This window comes from Neodiprion fabricii, chromosome 5 (assembly GCF_021155785.1).
Source record: "Neodiprion fabricii isolate iyNeoFabr1 chromosome 5, iyNeoFabr1.1, whole genome shotgun sequence".
In the NCBI taxonomy this organism is placed as follows: Eukaryota; Metazoa; Arthropoda; class Insecta; order Hymenoptera; family Diprionidae; genus Neodiprion; species Neodiprion fabricii.
The window spans coordinates 17,030,007-17,049,738 of record NC_060243.1 but is presented as its reverse complement, the minus strand read 5'-3'; the positions used below and the strand labels follow the sequence as shown (position 1 = coordinate 17,049,738).

Genomic DNA, 19,732 nt, shown 5'->3' with positions numbered 1-19,732 from the left:
TTGCATCATTTATCATTTTTCATTTTTATCATATCTTACATTTTTCATAAATAAAAATTTGTTGCTTCTAGTTTAGGAAATTTCGAAATCGACGTGAAATCAATACAAACCAAGAGTGGGATTTGTCCAACTTAGATCAATTTTCTTCCTCAAATCCTTTCGAGGATCAATCTTCATCTAGTTTCTTGGTTTTGGTTTTGCGACTGCAAAGAATTGCGGAAAATCTTTTTCTTGGACCCGATACAAGATTGAAATAGATAAAAAACAAATGGTCAAATTTTCAACGTGCCAAATTTATCCCTTGAACTTGCGCCAAAATGTTTTTCAATTGTAAAGCAATGTTCGTTGAATGAATTAATTAGCTTCTACAGATAAATGCCGTGACAATATTTTTCTAATATTATATCACAGTACATCAATTATTACAGAAGAGAAAAAAAAATGTCCTCTGCATCAACGTGCGGTTTCACCTTTCACAGATTCCAATGCTCCGCACATCAGGTTCTTTTTCTTCCTGTCTCTCTCTCTCTCTCTCTTTCTCTTTTTCTCTCTCTGCGCGGGAAGAAAAAAAAACTGCTTTCAAATTTTTAACCATTAGTGTAACGGCAGATGATTACTCTGTTCGGTAATTAAGATCTCGGGTTAGCATGACGTACAGCAACCCCGATTAACCTTTGACACCGTTGTAATGCTTCGCCGCATCGCGGGGAGTTATTTTAGCGCCGGAAGAACCTTTTCCTTATCTCTGTGCTCGTTCCGTAATCCCGGCCTCAAAATCAGCGGCGAAATGTGAAACCGGACGAATTGAGGATGTATAAAAAGATTTGGAACGGAGAAGTTCGTGAACAGAGGTTTAAAATTAATAAATGACTTAGGTTGTGGCGATATTTCGCAAAAAATTGACCCTATAGTACGAATAAAGTTGAAAACAGTCAATTTTGATCAAATAGTTCGGTGATTGATAATCTGAGATGGGGTTACAGTATCGTGTATTTTTATCAAGGAGCTTGATGAATTGAAATTCAAAAACTTTTCGCTAATTTATTGATCAGATCGTCGAACATTGAAAAATCCACAAATTTATGTAATCGATGATGTTTTTAAAATTCGGGAAGAAAAATATTCTTATTGAAAAGGACAGTCAAGTTATTGACATTCCATTCAAACTGCTTGAAAACATTCAAAGATTTAGTCCAGATTCGTTCGATTTCAGTCCACGACGGCTAATCTGAAACCGGTTTTCACAAATTCACTGAACCGATTTTTTACTGTCAATAGTAAATTTGCTATTTCTGTTTTTTTTTTAAATCAGGATTGGCATTGGCCCAATCTTGCAGAATGCCATTTTTATCGATACCAACGTTATAAACAATCGTGTTGGAGTGAAATCGTACCAACAGTCTTCTCAACCAAATAATTATACAACACTTTCAACCATTTCGAAGTGATTCGAAACGAAATTCGATATTTGGGAAAAAATTTCGATATTTGTATTTCATAAAAAAATATGGGAATAATGAGCATCAATTCTTCACTCACCAACTTCCTCAAAACCAAATTCGTATAGTTTGCCCAATTCCAACGATAATGGATCATTTTTTTTCATAACCAATTTCTACAGTATTCACTGAACGTGGATTTTCGATAAAATTAATGCATTTTGAAATAAAGCATATAGTTTATCGTATGCAGACTATATTCATTTCTCACGAGTAATTTTTTCAATCAAAATCAGAGTTCAGTACATATGGGGCATTCTATGTCAACTCGACCGACGATTTTCTATTACCATTTTTGATTAGTTTCATGATTTTTTATACGGTTCTTTGGTCGCAAGAAAGCATTTCTTAGTTATTTCAGATTTTTTCCTACAACCGTTATTTTTTTATGATCATTTAAATCTATCTAAAAATTGGCTTTGTTTTTTGATCTCAAAAAATTATCAAAAATCGTATTTTTCATCTCGATCATTCTGACATTCGTTACCTGGTGGGGCGGTTTCTTATTTTATTTTTTCTACCACTTTAAACATTTTGAAAATACACAAAATACCATGTTTCAACGTTCCGAAAATTCGCGAGAAATTACCGAAAATTCTGCGTCTTTACGGAAAAAGATTCACAGTTGAATACCAAATTTCGATAATTCTTTGAGAATTTTCGGAACGTTGAGACATTGTGTTTTGTTTTTCCAAATGTTTGAAGAGCTGAAAAAAAAAAAATAGAAGAAAAAATCTCCCAGCATGAGCATGAGTCGGGTGTCAGAATATTTGGGATGAAAAATAAGATTGATGAGAATTTTTTGAGATTTTCAAAAACTGCCAACTCTAAGATAAATTTAAATAATCGTTAAAAATTAACGGTCGTAGGAAAAAATCTGATAAAATTAAGAAGCCCTTTTTTGCGACCATAGAATCGTACGTAAAATTCTGAAGCTAATCAAATACGGTGAGTCAAAATCATCGGTCAAGTTGATATGGAATGTCCGATATGCAGATAATCCGCTTACGTGGCATGGCTTCTGCATTAAAATTAAGAAAGCATAATATTTTATTCAAAAATTTCCAGATGACTGAGTTTTTTGATTTTTTTTTTGTTTCTGTTTCTTACGAAATCGAGATGGCATTATTTGGGTCTGATACAACTTGAAGAAAAATTTAATCGCAGTCGCGTTTGTTTGGTCCATTTAATAATTTCACTATTTTTCATATCCAACGTTTGGAAATGATCTCGACTGAACAGTATCTTCATAATAGTGAAAATCAGCCCGTCGTGGGCGTGTAAAAAATTTTACACTATCAACATCGCGATGTCAATTATTAATAAAAAATTGGCCGCATCTTCCTCCAGGTGCGCGGTAGTCAAATTTATTTCACACGCGCTGCAGTGGCAACGACTCGGACTCGACTCGTAGAATTACCGACAAGCTGCGGTATATTTTAGGTGTAAATCACGTATCCGGTCGTTCAAGCATAGGCACTCTTTACTCCAAGTATCGCCGCCTTCGGAACGCCGTCGAGCTTCGGTCATTAAATCGAATCCCCGTATTACTGCCCGTAAACCCGGCAGCCAAACATCAGGTGTCAAGTGTCAATGCGCATCGGACTCGCGGCGTCGTTGGGAAGGCCAAATGACTGTTACCAGGTGGAAATAATAATCCTTAAATGCCTCATAAATCGCGGTTGTCGATAAAACATTGTTTATGCCACCTAAAAATCTGTGTAAAAAAATACAAGCGGTTCTTGAATGTGCTGAAGGGTTGATCGACGGCTGAAAAAATGGGCGAATTTGGGAAGCTTATAAATACTCGGAAAAGTATTTTTTTGTAACGACCAAAATATGGCCCCGTAAAACAAATTTAGGTGGAAATGTTTTTAGTTATACTTGAGCAAAGGCTTCACCCAACAATCTTAAGGGGGTATTCTAGTGTAGAGGCATGAATTTGAGGTGTTTTTTGAAGTGCTATAAACAAAAAACAAAAAATATTTTTACCATCCATTTTTTTATCAGGCGTTTATTATTATTTCACGATTACAAAAAAAAAAAAAAAAACAAGTCAAAAAATACAAAATTGAAAGTGCTATGAGTTGTTGAAGTGGGGGGTACAAAAAAAATGGCGCGCCAATGTTGTCACGGTTGCAAGCATTTTCAAAATCAGAAAAAAAAAAAAAAAGATGATTAATCTACATAAATGCAGCTATCGTACTAACTAAAAAAAAGTCGAAAAAAATTTTTTTTTTTTGCCAAATTACGGCTGTCCGAAAAAATAATACGTTTTTGTTTACTTTTTTGGACGTTTCTGAATTTTTTAAAAATAGTAAAAATTATTATTTCGTTATAATAATAGTTCGTGCGATAGAGACATGTATTGAGAAGATTCTCACCAAATTTCAAGTAAATCGGTTCAATAGAACTTGAGAAATCATGTCAACCGTTTTGAAAAATGAGTAAAATTCGTTCCAGCCGAGCCAGTATTGAAGACGTGTCACTAAAATAGCTATATCTCTGAAAATAATTGAAATTTTGACTTGTCCTTTCAAGGACACATTCTTAAAAGGTTAAGCTTTGAAAATATAAAAAAAAAAAAAATCGATTTTTTCAAATTTCTACACTAGAATACCCCCTTAATGATTCTGTCGCGATTGCGAAATCAGATTTTCGCAATGAAGTCATTTTGTGAAGGCTGGAAAGTGATTGTTGAATTATTGTAACTTAAAAAATTGTCGTTTCATCGTTTATGCTTCGTGAATCAAATGTCACTATATACAATTGTCAATCGACAGGCTGATTCAATCATGTCAATGATAAATGAATTATAATACTGTTCATCCTAGAATTTAAAGAATTGTCGAAAACGCGAAATGGTAGGTCTTCCAAAATTTCCTGAGTGACTAACTAAACGTACGAAAAGTGACCAGATTTTTAGAATACAATCGTTGGTCCATCGGGCATTGCAGCTTATCGTTAAGGTCGTGTAGTACTCCTACTCTTACCGACCGAGCAAACTCACCCTTTTTCTTCCTAGATTATATAGTCAAACAAATTGAAAGGATTAAAATTTCTACGGTGTTTTTTTGTAGCGGAATTCAGAAAAGTTACTTATATCACGAAAATCGTTTAAAAAATGGTTGGTTTTTTGACACGTGTCATTATTCCCACATTTCCCGTATTTCGGGGGCTGAAGAGCGCATAGCTGAGATACTTTGCGCAATTCTGGAAAGAATGAGGAAAAAATGAGCCATCGTGAGACTGTTTTTATGCAATATTGAGGTCGCTAAACGAGACTAGGAATCACAAAATGCTAAGAAATTATTGTAATTCCTATATCTTGTCTGGCGTCCTAAAAATTGCACGAAAACAGTCTCACGATGGCTCATTTAACTCCTAATAATTTGCGGAATTGCTCAAAGTATCACAGCTATGCACTTTTTGGCCCCTGAAATACGAGAAATACGGGAATAGTAACACATGTCAAAAAACCACACATATTTTTGACGATTTACGAGATTTGAGTAACTTTCCTGAATTCCGTTACAAAAGAGCGATGCACCGTCGAAATTTGAACATTTTCCGTTTGTTCGTTTATTTAATATAGGAAGAAACAGGGTGAGTTTGCTCGGTCGGTAAAGGTAGCAGTAGTACATGACCTTAATGAGAAACAGACGTGAATCTGGGGATAATTTCGAGTTCACAGTTTACTCATGCTTTTGAGAGATTGAATTTACTGTCCCCAAAGTATCGATACTGTAAGGATACTATTTTTTTTTCACGGAGAATAAGTTGTAGCCGGTATTGGGTCGATAGTTGGATGGTGGGCGCCAAGATGATGTCGGTGAACAGATGCCATGTTTTCAGTCTTTCTTCCTCTCTTTCTCTACGGGCACGTTTGAGTGCCGGTAACGGTGTTTGAAGTTATCGAGAAACTTGTTGATTTGTAAATGCCAACATGTTAACTAAACACCCGGATAAGTGAACAGTCGGAAGCTTTGTACCCCGGTAAGGATGGTTTCGAAGGAAAATTAAAGTTCTTCTTTGATTGTCAGATGCATATTAACATTAACGGTAAACTTAACCTGAATGTAGTTACGACTCGATTATTTCACTCGTTATTTCCGTATACTTAATGTAAATATAGGATGATTGGTTGGTTTTTTCCTTCTCTTGACGTCTACATTGGTTGTTAATTCAATTTGTATCATTGTAAACAAACTAATTGCACTTCTGAGGAGCGACCACCTCAAAGTGCCGAAACGCAAATGAGACTCTAGTCCTTGATTGACTTATGAGACCGAAAAAATATGGCAAAAGAAATGCTTTCTCGATTCAAACACCTGAAGTTACACTTGATAACACAAATTCACGTAGTTCGTAATATTTTTCATGATTCAAACAACGTTTGATTGAATAAAAAAAAGAAGACATTCATTTTTCCGTACAAGTTCGTTTTCTTCGTGTTGAACTTGAATGCGAGAAGCTCTGATCAGAATTAGTGAAACAGTAATGGCTGCTCAATCATCGCCAGACGTTTTTACTCATCAGAGACTAGATGCGTGTCTTCGGGTCTTACGGGATTCCATCGATCGCTGATCCTATCGCGAATACGTCATATGGGACTCTCGTCAGATCGCGAGCTGCTGGAAGAAGAGGCTCCCATGAAAGAAGTACAAACCTCAAAGCAATTAGGAAAGAAATACCAACTTCTTGTGCGGTAGAAGCTCTTGCTGCGACTGCAGGCCGCAAATTAGCTATTTGCCACGGTGCGCAGCACTCGCATTTGTACAGTATAACCGACCTCTAAACGTGCCTGGGAGCTGTCGATACTTCACTTCGGAATTTCCTGCCGATGCGATATTCTACGTATCATAGCGTGCATTTATTCACGTTGAAGAACAATCTCGACTTCGAAATTCGCGAAAATAGAATCCAAGGAAACGAGGCCAAGCCGAGAGAAAATTAGGTAGGTACTTTTTTCTTCCGTCTTCGTGTTAATTTTAAACTTGTAGAAAAAATTCGGTCCGTTTGTCACGCAGATCAGTCGTGAAAAGTACGTTACTCAAAATATCGTTCTTTCAATAATTTTCGAACGAAATTTATCATCCTCGTAAGGTTTCTAGGCGTATAATTGTAATTTTTATTGAAACATTTTTGCAATCTTTAGCCTTTAGAAACATCTGGACATTATTGGTATCTCGAGGAATTTTCAAATTTATTTCCACGGTTGTCTGACCCGATGAAATTTTATGGTACAGTATTTTTGATGAGATAAAATCTCACGCAAACGCTGTAAGAAATATATACGACAAAATGCAAACATGTAATCTTCCAATGCATTGTACATGAAAGTTGACGTAACTAACAAGGCAAAGAATCTCATTGTCAGTTACGTAAGTGTTCTATATTGCAATATTAAACAATATTATTATAGATGAAAAAAACGATGAAAATTATATTGGCTGATTTCTTTTTTTTTTTACGTAAAACTTTTCAACACTGGCTCTGATATTCTTTCCATCCGTTCATTCGCGTCATGTGTCACGGAGCTGACGGATTGTTTACAAAATGAATTGTTCAGTGAGAGCCAAGTCTTCTGTATATTCCCAATTCTTGTTCTTCGATTATTGCCAGCGTTCATTTTATTTTTAATGAAATTGGCGCGATCTTGATCCATTGACGGAACTAAATATTTTAAAGGGCACGTTACCGTTTTCTGGTATGATTGACATTGTATCATAATAAATGTAGATTTCTTCGTTTGTTGGTCATATTACATATATTGTGACGTGGATTTTTCCCGCACCTCGGTCACTCGGAGAAAATCACCGAGAACTTACCGCGTGCACAATAATTTGGCGTCCACGATGTACCCTGGATCTAAAAACAATATCGCGAAATTTTGTTGGGCGCCTGGCGTGATCAACACGCCTCGAAATCATCAATGCGCTATACCTCGGGCACATGCTCGATAGCTCAGTACCGCGGAGAGGGGAGGGGTAATTTTTGGAGAGAGAGAGAGAGACATTCGAAATGCACACGCTACTTAACAAAAGAAGTAAAATAAAATCGTATATTTCCCAATAGCGGTGATACAAAAACAAAAAAAATATCATCCAAAAATCGCTCGACGCGATTCTAAAATTAAACAGAAAACTACACGTAACCTACCCTATTTCTTACTCTACTGAGCTCGCGGCTCCCTAACTAAAATGTCACTCAATAATCACAAAATCTTCATACGCAATTCTGAATTTGCAAATTCGCCATTTCTTCTCCATGGCGATTATTGCTCGAAATCGAAACTAAAACTAATTACTCGACGGTGCGCCGTCGGGCTACCGAACAGACGGAGTCCTCGATCTCACCCGAGATCTCACCCGAATCGGAGCTTAGACGCTACCGCGAGCTGCCCTAAATCTAAACGTGACAACATAACTTAACCTAAAGCTTATTTCCTACTTGTCTAAACTAAACGAATCCGCAAACGTTACTATATTTCAAACGCAACCAAAACTCAATACTCAAACTTCTCGTCTCAACAGCTGCTCAACGCAACGGCAATTTCGACTATACATCACCTCATCTCGAGTAAACACTATTTTAACTAAACGGTAACTTAACTAAGCGCAAGCACCACTAAATGTAACCTCAACTAAACACGATCTCAAAGTAACACAACTCAATTGACATTATCTTAACTAACGGGTACGGAACTAAACGCAGGCGCAACTAAACGTAACCTCAACTATTCGCTATCGCAACGCATCCGAAATCAAACCTTCTCAAAATCCTCCGAAACGTTATCCGCTAATCCGAGCACTCCGAGTCGGCACTTCACGACCTCCTCGAGAGATGACACTAAAAAACCCGGTAACGCGGCCTGACCCGGTACAGCGGAATTCGGCTATACTTGATTTCAAAAACGAGAGAGACTCAACTAAAACCCGTAACTCTACTCAACTTTCTCAGGAACTCAAAATTTACTCTACTCTATCACGCGTACTCAGGCAACGGTCATCAAGCAAAAGAATCGGCAAAAGAATTTCGAGTACTTTTCTACAACGCAAATCCAAAACGGCTATCCGTTACTCGGTAAGCCTTTTCGTAATTATGCTCGAAATTCAATCGCGGGGATAGAAGCAGCGCTTACCTTCTACATCCTTTCAACCCCCTTTCCATTCCCCTCGCGATTTTTGGGCGACTCCATTGCTTCGCGAAACTCCCCAAAACGTGACTACTTATCACGACCGCCAGAACTAGAGTGGTTTCAAAAACCTACGACCAGCCGCAACACGGATCTCGATACGCCATCCCTTACGTGACGTCATACCCCCAAGAATACGCAATAATCGATCCGTCATCGATTTCGTCGATCGCGCAACTCGACGCGCACCTTCAATAGCATCGCTGCGCAGAACTTAAAGCTAGATCGCAATCGCGTCCTCCGCGCAGTTCCACGACGTCTTGGCGGTGAGCGTGGTGCTCCCTCGTCGCTAGTCGGTCCGTCGCAAGTTCGCTGGTCAATTGTTGGCGGGGTGAAAGGGGAGAGGCTGCGGCGCGCCGGCCGCCAGCGGGAATCGCGTCCACCTTGGATTCCCGCGATGCGGGGATCTGCGTCGGCTCCCCCTCCGCAGCCTCGACATCCTTCCTTCGCAATTGTCGCTAGTCCGCCACTTCGCAATTTCCTCGAATTCGGTGTCGACTTCTTGCCTGATGCCGTTGTAGCTCGAAGAATAAAAAAAAAAAAAAACAAAAAACCTGAAATATCTTACGCTATTCGCTAAGGTGTCACCTCTCGTAGTTTCGGATGCGTGACTCTAGTCCTGGCGCTCTTTTGCAAACACTTCGCGACTCAATTTCGGAAATTCCTAAATTTTGGTTCCGTCCAGGGTTCAAGGAGCCCCTTGTAACGGGCATCAAAAATGCCACGTTACAGAATATACATATTTTTTACCAACGTGGAAAATGACGACCTTGAGGTACTTTAACATTTCATATTCAAAAGTCGCAAACATCATAGTTTCGTGCTTAACCTTAAAATTATGGAACATGCGGTATCGCATATTGTTGCAAATTTAATTTAACAAACACATCGGACAATGTCACGTCAAAAACAGACGTATCGATAGAAAGAAAAACAAATGTTTTTTTAAGCATTTTTGTTAATTTTTCGTGTAGCCTGAAGATGGTTGAAGGGGCCTGGAACACGTCGTTTTCTACGTTTGTAAAAAATGACCAACAACCGACGAAATCTACATTTATTGAGCATCTACGTGGTTACGAATTTTCACTAAATAACATGGTATCGTTGTTGTTTCTGCTAATTTGGGCAATCAAAATGATCAAGCTGTACTTTTTTGAAAAAACGAGGATGGGGGTTAAAATTCCGAACGATCAAAAGGTCGACTGGTCGAAAAGCCGAAAGTTTCGAGACACGAATTTTAAAATAACGAATGATCATTGGACCGAAATTGAGATTTTCGATGAATCGCTTAGTGGAATAACTTTTTTCTCGAAAGTTTATTCGCACAAATGCTCTTTTATCCAACACTGAGAGAAATTTTTAGTTTCGATTACCGCTCAGTCCTTAACTATTTTCATTTTTTACCACAATCGAGAAATATACTTCTAGGTACAAAATGAAAATTAGTTTTCGAGCCGTTACCCGAAAGTCTGGTATCCGTTGCTATTCTTTCTTATTACGATCACTGTTACTAGATTTTCTTGCAACTGTTGCGAAAATTTAATGCTTGTGCAACAATAAATTGACGTTGAAGCCTTATTTAACTAAAAAAGTTCAGTAAACCGAAGAAACTGATTTTCCGTTGTAATTACTAAAAAAGGATCAAAAATAGCGCAAAATGGTTAGGCGTACCTCGTTTTTCGTGATTCCAACAATATTCAAACAGTTTTTTGAACGATACCAGTTGTACTCAATTTTTCTAGTTACGATTATAACAAGTGAAATTTTTCAGTGAAAGAAGGATTTTCAGCACAGTCTGCAGTCCGAATGAACAAATCACAGAATGTGAAGATCTAGAAAAATGAAAGTTCAGAAATTAAAAATTAAGAGCGGCTATAAATACTTCGAACAACTAAATGACCAAAAAAATTACATATCGAAAATGAAAATACAGAAGAAACAAAATTTCGATCCGCAAAATGCAGACGGATCAAAATTTCTAAAGAACGAAATACCGAATCTCCTCAAAATTCGGAATTTGTGAAATTCGTCAATGCGATGCTTGTTTTATCAAGATCATTTCATTGCATTAGACAATCGTCCGTGTCACGAAAGAAGAAGAATAACGCAACGAGAAAGGCAAGATATTTTAATGATATTCAAATAGTAAATCGTTTTTCCCATTCACTTCACAAGCGTGACTCCGTCTTTTAGCTGCAACGGGTGACGTTGGAAAGAATAAATTTACTTCCGAAGTTTTGCAACCTTTCGGTATTCCATCCATTCTATCTTAATAAGTTTCGGGATTTTGACCGTTCGAGTCTTTGGTCAGTCGTCATTGATAAATTGGGATTCGTGTATTTTCGAAAAAGGCACGAGTCTGACATTTAAAAAGCCGACTTTTTGACCGTTCGGTATTTTCGCAATTCAATTATTTGCACTTCGCAATCTTGCCCCTTTTCCAAAAAAAAAAAAAAAAATAAATAAAAATGTATAGCATATCGTTACAAATTCATTTATAAATTTTTGAATTCTCGACTTTTACGTCTCAACAGGAAATGTTTTCGTATTCGCGGTCTTTATACGTTTTTAACCGCCGATAACACGGCTCTACAAAAAAATTTTTGTTCTTCGTCCTAAAGTTTATTTTATGATTTTCTGGTTAATTATGAACAAAAACGAAAAGAAAATACCTTTTTTTGGCACAAAGTTTGCTTTTGTAATAGTTATAGTAAAAATACTCATTTTTGATTATTTTTTTAAATATTAATTATTTTAAATACATCAAAAAATACCGCGCGATCAGAGTTGGGTTTTAACGTTCAAACAGTACTTCTAGATGGCACTCGAGTGATAAACAACGATCAGGTGTTTTGTAGAAATCCAAAATAACTGAAAATGTTCTCATTAAAAGTACATATGCTGCATGCTCATTTAGATAAATTTAAAAACAACATGGGAGCGTATTCAGAAGAGCAAGGAGAACGTTTTCATCAGGACATTTTGAGCTTCGAACAACGTTGTCAAGGCCAATGCAATGAAAACATGATCGGAGACTATATTTGGGGTTTATTGAGAGAAAGTACTTACGAACATAAAGAAAAAAGTAAAAGCGTGCACTTTTAAATTATTTTCTACTTTTTTGTAACTTATTTTGATAGTAAAACTTAATAAAAATAATAAAAATGTTTATTTAAATGGTTTCATCTTTAATTGATAATTAAAACCACAGATTTTGAAAAATATCGTTCAATCGGTCTCCTAAGTACAAAAGCAAACTTTTTCATGCTATATATTTTTTTTCGTCTAATTACGAACTAAAGAATCGAAATCTAATATTTTGAAGTCTAGGTAAAATTTTGTGTCGATTCGTGTAATTTGACTTTCGGGACTTGGTCCCTCGGGCTTTTTGGTCTTTATCATTTTTCCACCCCAACGGTATGCGTAAAACTTTGCGATATCGAGCCGATCGCGCGACAACGATGGGAAAATCCAGTATGGCAAAAGTTGTAAAGAAGTTGGTAGTTTATAGTTCGGAGCAGAGATATTCGCCGACTAATTGAATTTACGACGTTAGTTCAGATCGGCGGAGTTCTCCATCTTTGCTCGGGCATCCCGAAGCGGCCTCTCATTTGTACTCCGCTTCAAGTTTGCCGGCGCTGCGCAGCTGTTGGCTCTCCCAACAAACGGGACCCGATATTCCGCTTGCAATAATCGTAAGTTCGAACCCCCGACGCGACGCGCCCTGCAAGAGGATACGAAAAAGTGGCAAAAGTCCGGTTCGCGCCGATCGCGCCTACTTGCAACCTAACTTGACATGCCGCAAGATAACTTGCGCCGTTTCCTGCCCACAGGCCAATGAACAAGGTACTTCCCAGATGAGTTTTCTTCGTTGCTATCTCCTCTGCATCTCACATGCCGTCTGCTGCGTGTGGTTTTAGGTTGAATTTCTACTCGAATCGAAGAATTTTCTTCTAAATTTTCCATCACGAGCAGATCCGGACATGGATTTTCCATTTCAAATAAATTTGGACGTACATTTTTTACTCAAACCAGATTCGAACGCGCTTGTTGCATTTTTAAGAGATTCTAACATGCGCTTTTCATTCAAAATAAACTCGAAAATGTATTTTTGAAGTGAAAACTTCTGCAGCACGGGAGTGATTTGAAACTCGATGGAAACGGAATGAAACGACCATCGATGTAAGAAAATTGAACGAACAAGATCAAAAACAGTAATTGACGCTGTATTTCAAAGATATATTGATCAAATCCAAACCAGAGCATTTATTTCATACTTTAGTTACCATAAGCCACTCGTGTCATTTGTTGATATTAAAAACATGGAGTCGGAATAATAAAATGTAAAATAACTTTTAAACTTGGTACCAATATTATATATAATAAATAAACCCTATAATTATTCCACTCCTGATACTGAATTCTCCTCATTTTCTCGCAGTTTAATTTCTGAAGGTTTCACTTCTACCACGTGTGAACTGCAGACATGTTTTTTTTTCGGCCCACGAATAGATTCGTACATACATATTTCGCACAATGTTGTAGACAGTAATGTTCACCACTCAAGACATTGGCGGAAAAATTACTATTCTCAAATTTCGGAATTATTTCGAAGGAGCTGAGTTTTCAAAATGTATAAGTACATTTCCGTTCGTCAATTTCACTGTATTTTGCACAAGCCCGAAATTGCAAGATAAAAAATTTCTATGAACATGCATCGTTACAATACCGTCGCTAACTTCAATCTCAAGTCTCTCATTTCGAACAGCTTCGTAAATGCATTTTCTACTTGTCATTAAAAATGAGAAAATGTCTGCTTTTAGCCGTTTACCGAATGTCTTTTTTCGAACGTATTTTACATTTTCTTTCAGTATAATTTTTCCCAATTCGAGTAAATTAGATTAGAAACTCCAGGCGCATCCACTTGAGCGTTAACTAGAAGAGAGTTTACTTAGCAAATCATCAATCCATGCGATCGAATAAAGCAGTGATTCGATGACACATATTTCATCATTAAACTGGCGTTCAATCTTCAATATAAAAATTGCGGATTTTTACAAAGTACTTATAATTTAGTTTCGTTAATGTATTGAAAATTTGTAACATTTATACGAGCGCCTATTGAGGCATTTAAAGAATTCACATTTCAGAGTAAAGAATTCGAACTTGGGAATTGAAATTTTTATACGCTCTCTTCGAGGGTTCAAGATTTTCTGCTTATTATTGCACACGTTTTTAGGCTTCATCAAGTACAACAAATATCTGCAAGTAAAGAAGTATGAGGTATGAATATCGAAGTCGATAACGTCGAGACGAGTATCTAATAATTTTAAGGACACTTTCGAATTTTGAAATTTCTGAATCTTTGAATGCTCACGTCTGAATTCTCGAAATCACAACGGCTTTTCAAGATTTTAGTATTCAGTGTTGGGTTTTACGATTACTTTTCATAGCATAATCAGTCACTTTTTACTGTTTCATGTTTCGCGTGATGTTGGAAATTTAAGCAACTTGAGACTGCCACTTTTTATTTCACGTACGAAATTCGGCAAAGCTAAGAGAAAACTAAAACACAGAATAAACACCAGCGGCTCAATACGATGAAAGTGCGTTATAAATTCTACTCTTTATTCCCAGAGATGATATGATTTGTTACTAGACGTATTTAAAATGTCCTCACATACAACAAACGATCCGAATCATCCAAGAGTTACAATACAAGTTACAATACTCATCTTTGGTTCGTGAAAGTGCTCGTTTTTAGAAAATAGCATTCTAAATGAACCGAGCAGTGAAACGAATCTCCCAGATTTTTAATAAGGTTGAAGCGAATCGAAACGAACCTTCGAAATCCAAGCCGTTGTTTAGAATTCCAGTATTTTCAATTTTTTATTTCTATTCTTGAAGAGACTTTCGTAGACTGATAAAAATTTCATTTGTTACAGTAACTAGAAAAATTCAGTAAAACAAGTGTTGTTAACATAAAACTGTTCGAATTACGTTGGAATTACGAAAAACGAGGTACGCCTAACGATTTCAGTTGAAGTATGTCAAAGGGAAGTAGCAAAACATAGAATTAGTCATAATGACTAGATAAGTTTATAAAAGTGCCGTAAATGCATTGTCAACTACTAGCGTAGTCAGATGAAAATATACTCAATACAACCTGAACTTGCAACAAGACGTTGTTGATACGCAATCGTTTTGAAACAATAATTTAATAAAAAGTTGTAGTTTTTACAAAAAGTTTTTGTTTTTCAAATTATTAATATGTGCAGTAAAGAGTTCCTCAAGCGGACGTAAAAGTAAAGAGGAAATAAAAAATAGCACAACATCCTGTGCCTGTTTTTCAACCAACGGTACGTTATTATGATATTCTTCTCTTGTGCGCGAAACTTTTGCCAAAGCATACCTTTATCGACTGAGCAAACTCACCCTTTTTCCTCCTTTATTAAATAAACAAACGAATCGCGAGGCTTCGAACTTCGACGGTGCATCGCTCTTTTCTAGCAAAATTCAGGAAAGTAACTGATATGCCGAAAATCGTTAAAAACATGTGTGGTTTTATCATTCTCGCATAGGAAGGAAAAAGGTGAGTTTGCTCGGTCGGTAAGTGTAGGAGTACTACACGACCTTAATTGTACTCTATTCAATGGACACTTTCTATGCACGGAGATAGTCCTCCTTACCTCTACCTTCCATAGTAAAATCATTCGTGTGGCGAGTTGTGGAGCCGGCTACTGCAGCCTACGCTTCGCTTTATACTTTTTCATCCCACCTTCTTGTACGTTGTAATTCTCACTGTCATCGCTTCACAAAGAGCTGGGTGTGTTTCTTGATCGTGGCAAGCCGGTTGTGAATTGGTAAAACACATACAGGGTGGCTAGAAAAAAAAAAAAAAAAAATGTGTCGAACTAATTATCGCCTAAACATTGTATTCAAATTCTCGTTTGAATAATTCGCACTAGTACGTTGAAATCGCAATTCATTGTTCAAAGTGGCTTACTGTGAATAACAATTATTTGAGAATATTCAAAAGAATTTGAGCACAGTATTCTTTTGGTCGATGATAGCTCGAAAATGAAAATTTATTTCTGGAAAAACAAAAAGATGTCGATCAGTCCCTTTGTAATAATTATACACTTGATTTACATCCGAATATTATACGTTGAAATCTGGTTTAATCTAAACGATACAAATGACTGAATATTGCTTTTGAGATTATCAGTTTATTCATGCTGCTTGGATTTTCTTTGAAGCAATTTTCCGGTAATTTTATAGTACTGTACAGATAAATTTGACGTTCGAGTCACTGGCAATGTTAAAAATACAAGATTGCAAATAAAAATGTGTATGAGAAACATTTCTGGATGCGTTAAGTTTTTTTTTTTTTAACCGTCACAGATTCCACGATACTCTTAGGACTTCACCTTTGAGCCCCATTGTACAATTTTGGTATGTGGCATTGGGACGCATAAAAAAATGACTAGTCAATTATCAGCTTATTGTTGGTTATGAATTGGAGCTGTAAAGAAGTAAAAATTAATGCTAACGTGAAATTCTAACCCAATCCATGCTCAACTACGAACTGTTGTAAGATATTCTGCCATTCGTTGATAAATCGAACCGATTAATGCAGTGTTTTTTGAATTCATTCACACTTTATTGACTCGAAAAACACAATTGCTGACAGGAAAAAACACGAGTCGCTTCAAAAATATGTAAAGGTAATTTGAAATGATTTTTATTAGAATATTTTTTCTTATATTTGAAATATTTCCAAGCATTATCGCACTTTTCCAGGTAAATCAGGAGTATCTACGAAATCGATTACATGTTTTAAATAAACAAATCACTAAACGGCAGAATGTCCAATTCCAATATACATACAATATAACTTTCATCTTATACACAGAACTACATTTTTCGGTTTCGGTAATGAACGAAAACAGTCCAGGATTGTGTAATATCTGCAACCGGAAATCTCTCTCGATGGATGGAAATTACGTGGGACGAGATAATATTCCGGCAGTTTAAAAAGTGCCGAATCATTTTTGCGGACGTTGAAATGTTCCTGACGTGTTGCTGGAAGTTTAGAGCTGCAATGACTTGCAATCCTTGTGGAATATTTGCAAATTGCAGATTGAATATTCTCAAAAGTCTTTTGGCACATTCCGGACCGTAAGATCGCCTCGAATCTTATACATATTGATTGGGCCAGCGAAAAGTTTCTATGGAGGTGAGAATTTTTTGCACAGTCATGCAGTAAAAAAATATTGACACGTCCATGACGTATAATGCATAATAACGAATTTTTTCTAAATTTTATAACAAAAAGTGTTGCTCAAATTATGTGCACATTTCTTTTCTTCAATGATTTTCGCGTCGATAGCGATCAAACTTAATTTGATCGATGAGTGGAAATCGATTACCATTCTGTTTAATCTACTTACGATATTTGTTTATGAAATTTGCGTATCCGTGAGACGATAATCGTCTTCGAAATTCAAGAAAGGCTCTTACTAAAATTATAAACAAGAGCTTGGATATGAATTTAATTTCGAAACGCTTTTAGATTGTCAAAAATTCACCAGATTTGTTCAATTTTACTCAACGCTCTCTTATATTGATGCGAAAAACAGTTTTTTTTTTCAATAATTTACCGAAACAACATTTTTTCTGTCGATATAACAATTTTATTATCTATGTTTCAAAAACATTTCTCAGTGCGATAGAAACAAATAAAATTATGAACCTATCATCTTTCCACAATTTTAAAGCGATTTAAAAGTAAAAGTCGACACCTAGGCACTTTGAAAAAATCCAGTACTTTGTTTTTTTCATTTTAATGAAAATCTCTCCAAACATAATCTGATAAAAGAACGATCTGAAAAGTATTCGGTCCTATCGTATTAAAGTTAGTAACATTATCGTTACGATTCGTGCTTAGAAAAAACCGTCATTTTGCATTTTTGGAATTGTTTGAAACTCAGTATACTGTAAAAAAAAAAAAATACTCACATTTTCAAATTTCACATCCTGCAAAGTAGTTTTAAAAATAATAGGACATAGCGATTTTTACCCTGATATTTCGTTACGATTACATTACTAACGTCAACCTCGTTCGAGCCTCGACTTGCCAACCGTTATTCAAAAATTCCTACCGTTTTCAGTTTCTCAATAAAAAAAAAAAAAAATCTCCCAGCACACGGACTGGCGTCCAGTCCTTCCGTCCTGCACTGCATGGATAATTCCCGTGCATTGTGTTATTGAAATACTGATTGAAGAACACCTGTGTGTGGGTAGGTACCACTTGATACCTGAACGACGCGGGCTCAAACGAGCGCATTATAAATATCGTACCAACCGGCCATCGAAGCACAAGCGTGTGTATTTATACATATATATATATGTATATATACACGTGTGTATAATATATGTTGGGCACAAACACGTAGGACAAAAACGCACACAGGCGTGAGAATTTTTTGTGGTCAGTTTCGCCGGCCGGGCTTTCGTATAATGGTTCATTATCGAGTTAGGCCCCCGCTGGGAGCGCTGCCCGGTCCCTGAAACGGGTCTTCGGGCCCACGGGAAGACCGTAAGTCCCTCCTTTCATTAGTTCTGCGCCTTACGCCACGCACAAACGGCCGTCGCATCGCCTCGCGTCCCGTTCGACGATCATCCAACAGGATTTCACGCCTTGCAGGACCGACTCGTGGTATTGATCAATCATCATTAGACTCTGTCAGATCACAGGGCAATATATAGATATTATTTACGCGGGAACGAGGTTTAAACGGTAGTCTTATAATTCTGAAATAAAAATCATACCCAAGTATATTTAGAGAAATATTCTTGGCTAATGTATAAAACGAGTCTCGCATTCTGCGAGAAAATTTTTCCGTTTCAGGGATTATATAGACGGTAGGAATTAGATAGGTTGACGGTAAGTTGAAGGATTTATGTTTTTTACGACTATCGCATCATCGATTTTCAAACTTTTAGGGTTTTTTTAATGCGCACTGAAACTTGTGGAAATAAATTTTTTTTTTTTTTTTATTTGACGTGAAATCATTGCTTTCGAATAGCCCGTAGAGTATTGTTGCCGCAGGATGTCTTGTCAGGTGATTCTTTGGTCTGGAATGTGAGGGAATTACAAAGAAAAATTGTACTGTTCTTTACGAAATCACATCATTCATGAACTCGACAAAAGATAAAAGACTTTGACATTTGACAAATAATGCAAGTTGAAAAAATAAAGTACGGTTTATAAAGAAAGTTCTCGATTTCGTAAACAACTAAAGGTATGTATAAAATTGCAAGATTAAAATAATAATAATTATGATGAACGAGAGCTTAGATATCGATTTTTCATTGAATTAATTCAATGATTTCATAAAATTTCACAATATTGCATGAAATTTCAGAGGATTTCAAGTAAGATTTGATGGGATTTCATTGGATGCCAGAAGATTTCACGGAGTTTAACGAATTTCACGAAATTTCAGATGAATCTAGAAGATCTCAAATGATTTGATATAACTTTGTATCGGAACTCTCAGAAAATTGGTGAAATATGAGTTTACACACGAACAATCAAACCTCGTTATAAAATACTGCAAACGAATTTTATTTGATTCAACTAACCGTAATTTGGTTTATAGGTAAAGTTTTCTCAAGAAAAATGAATTTCATCTTTGATAACGATCGCGTCACTCGAAATGATGAGATAGTCATTTCATAAATAAAACTAAGTCGCAGTAGTAAATTTGTAGAATTCATGCCATTTCTTCATTTCTGCAGCAAATGAACATCCATTGGAGTGTTTTTGTTCAGAATTGTGTATAGAATGGGACTGTTAAGCCCTTTTTCGCGTTTGGGATACGTGCACTTCGATATTTGGAGATATTTACGTCAACGTGGAAAACGACCAGGGCACGATTTTTTTCGTTTTATATTAAATAAACAAACGAACGGAAAGGGTCCAAATTTCAACGGTGCATCGCCCTTTTGTACTCGTATAGTTAGTTAC

At 36.5% G+C, this 19,732-nt stretch overlaps 1 protein-coding gene and 1 long non-coding RNA gene across 2 annotated transcripts in view; one reads left to right on the top strand and one right to left on the bottom strand.

Annotated features, from left to right (window-relative positions):
• Window positions 1-15,415, bottom strand: part of LOC124182718 — a 49,841-nt gene extending 34,426 nt beyond the window's left edge. The window contains exon 1 of the long non-coding RNA XR_006870841.1: window positions 15,387-15,415. This is a non-coding gene — a long non-coding RNA (uncharacterized LOC124182718). The remainder of the gene's footprint in view (window positions 1-15,386) is intronic.
• LOC124182706 (UPF0489 protein C5orf22 homolog) overlaps window positions 1-19,732 on the top strand; it is an 801,650-nt gene that overhangs the window by 49,832 nt on the left and 732,086 nt on the right. The gene's annotated exons all lie outside the window — the stretch shown is intronic.